This window comes from Octodon degus, unplaced genomic scaffold, assembly GCF_000260255.1.
Source record: "Octodon degus isolate 3935 unplaced genomic scaffold, OctDeg1.0 scaffold00010, whole genome shotgun sequence".
Taxonomy (NCBI): domain Eukaryota; kingdom Metazoa; phylum Chordata; class Mammalia; order Rodentia; family Octodontidae; genus Octodon; species Octodon degus.
In genome coordinates this window covers 5,927,399-5,934,208 of record NW_004524586.1, presented here as the reverse complement: position 1 = coordinate 5,934,208, position 6,810 = coordinate 5,927,399, and positions in this window count along the sequence as shown.

Genomic DNA, 6,810 nt, shown 5'->3' with positions numbered 1-6,810 from the left:
TTACTTATTAATGATGAGCCTGGATTTCTCATGGGTTAAGACTGGTTTTAAAAATCAAAACAGGGGCCAGGGAGATGGCTCAGTAGAATAAGTGCTTGCCTGGCAAGCTCAAGGGCCTGAGTTCAATCCCCAGTTCTGCCAAAAAAAGAAAGAAAGAAAAAGAAAAAGAAAGAAACACTGACCTTTAAAAAAAATCAAAACAATAAATCATATTTTAGCCCAGCATCTGGAAACATTCAGTACTCAGTGGAAGTGCTGCTGCTAATATCGTTGGTGAAGGGAGTTTTATTATTTTTGCATTCTGCAGAAGGTAGTCTTTCCACCCAGAGTTGAAACTAGCCCACCAGAAGCACTGTGATCAGGATCGAGTACAGCAAGCAGTCAGTCCACTAAGCTTTGTCAAAACTAAGGCCCTCTCCACTAGTTGGCTTGATTGCAGCTGCCCTCTGGAGCTCATTGAGAATTCCATTTCGGTCAAGATTGCTTGCTTGTTAAGATTTGCTTTTCTCAAAGGACTTCCCAGGACCAAAGTGAAAAAATGTTTGGAAGCAAAGGAAAAAAAGGGAAGGGAGAGAGAAAAAAAGAGGGGAAAGGAGGGAGGAAGGAAAATGAAGAAGTAAAGGAAGGGAGAGGAAGGGAAGGGGGTCCTGAGCTTCAAAATGGACTAAGATTTTAATAAGATGTGGCTTAAAATTCCGGCAGGGTGGTTGCCTTGTCACACTGTGCGAGATAATGCCTACCACAGGACAGAGCAGAAGGAACACAGAGAACCCTGGGTAGAGCCCCAGAGGGCTAGGATCAATCCATTAGACTCCATCTTTAGAAGTATCGTGATTGTCTTTCTTGTAAATAAGAGTCCCAAAGACTTAATGTAAGAAATATTTTTAATATAAAAGAGCAACATAAAGTACACACATAACCTCACCTGCAGAGATAATCATTCTAGTTTTTCCCACTAATCTTTCACCTTATCAAGATCATATTCTGTATTGTATGTAGAAGTTTTACATCTATCCTTTCATCTTGCTTCATGTCATAAACACTTTTCAGAGTCATAAAAATTCTTTGAAAATATTGCTTTTAATAGCTACCTAATATTCTCTTGTAAGGAGGATCCATAGTTTATTATGAACATTCCTGAGTTCAGCCTTGTCTTTGATTACTAATTAGAAGCAGCCAAACTCCTCCATCAGTGCCTTCACTCCATGTCTTGGATCCCAAGAGTGTAGCTGTGGTCCAGGCAAATGTTCCTTCCTACAGACAACCCAGGAGGTGACTGGGGGAGGGAAAGAGCTGTCAGAGTGCCAGGAGGAAGCTTCCTGCTGTTCGGGGATTCCCAGTCTTCTGTCTGAATGCTCTGACAGATAACAGTCAGTCCAGGTGGAGAGGCAAGACCAGGCTTCCCACTACAGGACGCCTCGGCCTCAAAGCCCCGGTTCATGCCAGCCCACTGAGCAGGGTGGGTTCGTCTTAACTCTAAGCGATGACTCCATAAATTAGTCATAAATCAGGCCAATGGGTCCCCTGCTGATTCTAGCACATAAAACTTACAAAGATAAATAAGTCATGGCCACATCTTTACCTGATTTACAGTTGCCAGTTTCCCCAAAGCAGGAGGGAACAGTTCCTCTGAGGCAAGATCCTGAGAGAAGCTGACATGACAGGAAGCTCACCTGGCTAAGTCATTAGGTCCTGCAGCCAGCGCTCCTGTGCTGATGGTCCAGGGAGACACAGAGACTAGAGGCTCAAGGACACCTGAGGTCTACAGCTCTGGGAGGGACTCTGCCATCCTAGCTGGAAAGAGGTGGCTAAGCAGCTGTAAGCCTTGTGGTTTTGTAGAAGCATTGACAAGCACTGAATTCTTCTGTGGGACACTGATGTCACCTCCACAGTAAAGGCTGGAATATGAGGGTGGAGACAAACAACACAGGAGGGCATTTGGTGGAGGTGTAGAGAAGTACTGGAAATGATAGGAACGCTAATGGTGGGGAGGAGGGGAGAGAGAGAGAGAGAGAGAGAGAGAGAGAGAGAGAGAGAGAGAGAAGAGGAGAGGAGAGAGAAGAGAGGTGGGGAAGGGGAAAAGGAAGGGAAAGGGGAGGGAAGGAAGAGAGCAATCAAAAAACTATTGAGCCCCACCAGGAATCAACTAAATGTAATTAACACCAAATGATCACATTTTACAATCTATATCATTTAAAAAATTTACATGTAGTTGCCAGCACAGACTAAAAGACACACTCATTTTCTGTTATCAGTGGCATAAATTTGCATTTCATAATGGAATCAAAAGCCAACATCCATGTGTTCTGTTGGGCTAGCCCACATCTTCCCAGTTGGCCTGAGGAATACAGCAGGGTTGTCTCCAGGGATTTAGGTGCAGGAACACCCATGCTCTATTACTCATAATGCCAAAGTATTGGAAGCAGCCTAAATATTCCCAAAAAGAAAATCAGTTTAATTAATTGTGATAACTGCTTTGATGGAACACCGAATAGTAACATAGTATTTACATTTTTGAAAGTGCTTTTTTAATCACAAAGGAAAATGCTCATAGCTGAGATACAGTAGAATCCCAATTTTGTTAACTTTTTTAAAAAGATATTTAGTATAGGGTCTACAGCATCTCACTACACAGATTGGACTCGTAATGATCCTTCCCGTTTTTCAGCCTCCCAAGTGCTGGGATTACAGGGTGCGCCACCACGCCTTCTCAGCACGCCCTGGGGTTGGGGCCAGCACAGCAGGCCAGGGGTCGAACCCCCAGCCCCTGTATCTGCCTGAGCAGGCACTTTAATCCACTGAGCTATCTGGCCAGCCCTCAATTTTGTTAATTGATAGATGATAGAAATAGGCATCTCATATATGTATACGTGTCATTTTTACATATTTATACAATATACATATATAGAGAGACACAGAGACAGGGAGACAGAGTCAGAGAGAAAGACAGAGAAGGAGAGGAGCAGAGGCAGTGTCGCGAGTAGCCCAGAGTCTCCTGTGCAACTTGGTGACTGTATGGAAAATGGTCCTTACTATCCTATATAATCCATCTTAGCTTAAAAAGAAATGCAAAGGAAATCAGTATAGCTTTGAAACTTTAAAACCACCACCTAGGTGGCCTATTCCAGATAACTGGGGAATTACTTTAGCCTTGATGTGTCTGTTGGTCATAAATCAGGATTTCAGGTAGGGTTATGGGGCTTAGAAACCTCCATGGTGGTGTGAGAAAGGCCAGCACGGTCTCACTGTTTCAACCTCCCAGCAGAAATCCTATTCTTGGAAGGAGGCTACCGAGCGCAGTCCACACCTGGAGTTCCTTGGCCTTATCTGAATTTTATCGGTGCTGTAGTCGGATTTGTTGGGTCAGCAGTTCTGCAGCTGGTTAGAGGTATCTTTGATTAATAAGAGAATGGGAAGATGAATTAAATGATACTGAGAAAAGGACATTTGCTTAGCAGGCAGAAATCTTATAAAACAATGCTTCATTAAAAAAAAAAGTAATAAAAGCGTCTGTAATAGTAGTAATGTATTCGCCCGAGAACTCTACTTCGTCCCTGAACCACTCGGCCTTCCCTCCTCCTGGGCCTGTCAGGACCTCCGGAGGAATGCGGATGGCGCAAACCCTGCTGTGTAAAAGGGGATGGCGTGCCCTCCTTAAAGAGGTTATGTATTAAATGTAAGTTACCGAAGCAGGGAAACCAAGTGACCGCGTGGACCAGCCAACAGAAACGGTCGCGGTGCTCACCGAGAGATACACACGGCTTGCGTACCGGGAAGCGCACCCTGCAGAAGTGTTTTCGACTTCAGAGTATTTTGGATTTGGAAATACGCATACAGGCTTCGGTGATGGAGCACACCAGATGTGGAAATCTGAACTATGAAATGTGCAACATTTTAAGTGCTCGAGAAGTTTGGGATTTCGGATTTTTCAGATGAAGGAGCTTCAACCTGTCCTCGCCTGCCTACAGCAGCAGTGTCACCTCCAAGCTGGAAATTACTCAGAGCTCGTCAGGGGTCTAACAGATTAAGCACCCGGCAGTGCACTCTCCCCTGGGCCGGGGGATGGGCACCCTGGGACCGTGGCAGCGGTGCCACAGTCGATCAGAACATTTCATGCTGCACAGCTGTATTTGGAAAATGGACCAAAGAGGCTAATGTAGTCTGTCCTGGTAGACGCTCACCCTAAGAGTAGCAAAGCCTGGAAGGGAGGCTGAGGAGGGCTTTGGCGCTCTGGTAGTGCCTTCATTTCTATCCACGTGATAGTCACACCCCTCTGTTCAGTTTCTGAAAAACTTAGCTCTACCCTTGGGAGTTACTCTGTTTACAGATATTATATGAAAATCAATAAGAAGTTGGCACCCGGAATATAACGCTATTACTTATTGGCTCCATTATTACACAGTGCTATGCACTAGCACAGCCCTGTGTGTGAGTCTGGACTAGGAGGCAGAGATGAAGATGTGTAAAAAGAAAGAAAGACCCAGTGCACGGTGAGCAGTCCCCTAGTGGCCGCCCCCCGTGGTCCCCGCTGGCCGGAGTCCTGGCTTTTGTGTGAACTGCTCTGTCTGAGTGTGAGTGAGACCTTCGACTTGCTTCTAACCCAGTGACAAAGATGACAAGATAGAAGCAATTATGTGGGAGGTGATAGCACCCGCCTCGCGTGACTCTCTTCCTGGTTCTCCGTTCCACGCGGGACCCCGAGTGGCATGTAGCAGCCCTCGGGTGGCTAAAGCATGCAGTGCTGCACCCCTGGAAAATGGGGTTCTGTCCGCACCACGTGAAGAGAAATGTGGAAACAGTCATCCAGACGAGAGCACAGTCAATTCCTTGGTCACAAGTGTACAAGACTAAGTGGAGGATTTTGCTGAGCTGTGCCCGGATGCTTTTTATTTAAAATATTTTTTTTATTTATTTATGTATTCGGTATGAAGTCTCACTGTGCAAGTCAGACTTGTAGCGATCCTCCTGTCTCAGCCTCCCCGCACAGGGATTGCAAGCATGCACCACGATGCTCAGTTTCAGTGGCCTGCATGGCACACTCAGGGTTCCGGGGCTGGCACACCATGCAGTCCTGGGCTCAAGCTCGGGTCCTTGCACTTGCCAGGCAGGCGCTTAGACTGCTGAGCTATCTCCCCAGCCTTGCCTAGATTCTTGACCTAGAGGCCCCATGACATAATACATAGATATTATCTCAAGCTGTTAAGTTTGTAGTGATGTGTTGCACAGAAATAAATTAACTCATACCAGGGGAAGGTGACACAGTATACAGACAATGGGTGAACACTCTTCTGAGCGTATGAACTAAAATTGTGCCCCTACACTCCAAAGCCTTGACCTTTCCAGTGACCCTGTGGTCTAGACTTTGCTCCTGTGGCAGCTGGCCATCTGTCCCCTGGGAGGGCAAAGCCTGGTGTGAACCTTCACTGAGGGCTACCTGGGCTTGGGCCACACTTTAACCACCATTTGTTGTTGGGCAAGTCCCTCCACTCTTCCAGGTCCTGATTCCTTTTTGTGTTCAGTGGGGGTGGCCATATTTTGTCTGGCATGAAGCACGCTATAAAGACTAGTTTTATGGCAAATATGCATATCAGAAACACAAGGATCAGATAGAATAAGTGGCATTTCGGAACATTCTGGGCCTACCTAAAGCAGGAGGGTGAAATTAAATCTATCTGATCAAAACAGAACAGTAAGATTCTTTTCCATTGACAACATTGAACATCTATCCATGTGAAGGCCCTGAGCTGGAGTTTCTGACCTAGAACCAACACACACACACACACACACACACACACACACACACACCTGCAATATACAACACCAACTCACCCACACAGATCAATACACCAGAGCAAGAGAGAAGCAAGTAGGCAGAGCTGTCTGCCAAGGGCAGAAGTCTGTGTGAGCTGTTGTGCTGTAATGCTGGCCAATAAATCAATCTGCCCTGAAAGAACACTTCCAACTCTGACTGTAATTGGAACTACCTTCCTCAGGGGCTGTTTGTTACATTCAAGGTCAAGAGACAAGTGTTGGTTTCCCACTTGGGAAGAGCTCTGCACTATGTGGAGAGCCAGCTGACAATCTGCCTACTGCTGTTGACAATCTGGGAGAAATGAGTTGAGTCTCGCTCTGACTTCTTTCCATGTTGGATTTCCAAAATACTTCAATAGTTTTCCATGGATACTTCCTGTAAGACTAGTGTCTCTGCTAATTGGCTGTTGACTGATGCTCACTGCAAAAGAGGTACCAACCCAAAAAGAATCAGGTACTAATGACAGCTATGTTTCATGAGTCCTGATTCCATGCCAGGCTCTGACTCAACCAAATATGTCCCATGCAGTACTACACTTACATCTGTGGCCTCTCCACCATCAGTTGATGTTTTGCAGATGACAAAGCAAGTCCAGTGAGGTTAAATAGCTTGTGTATGGTCACAGAGCTAGTTGTTGATCAATTGAGCTTTGAACTATCACACCAGAAGTCTGACACCAAAGGTCATGTTCTAACCAAGAAGCTACACTCTAGATTCAACCAGGAGACAACTGGTTGTGCGCTCATCACAATGGTTGTTGATCACCTTCTGGGTGGTGCTATCTATGAATATGAAGAGGTGGCCTGGGTCTCAGAGCATCTTCAGTCCCATAGGCACAGCAAGAACTCTTGGGTGAGGACTGTGCACAGCTCCAGTGTTATGGAAATCTGTACAAGCATACTGGTGGGTCTAGATGGAGAAACAGCTGCCAGGAACTACAGGGCCAGGAAGTGTTTCTCACAGTGGGGAAGATGGGGCTGGATGGAGCACAGGGAGAT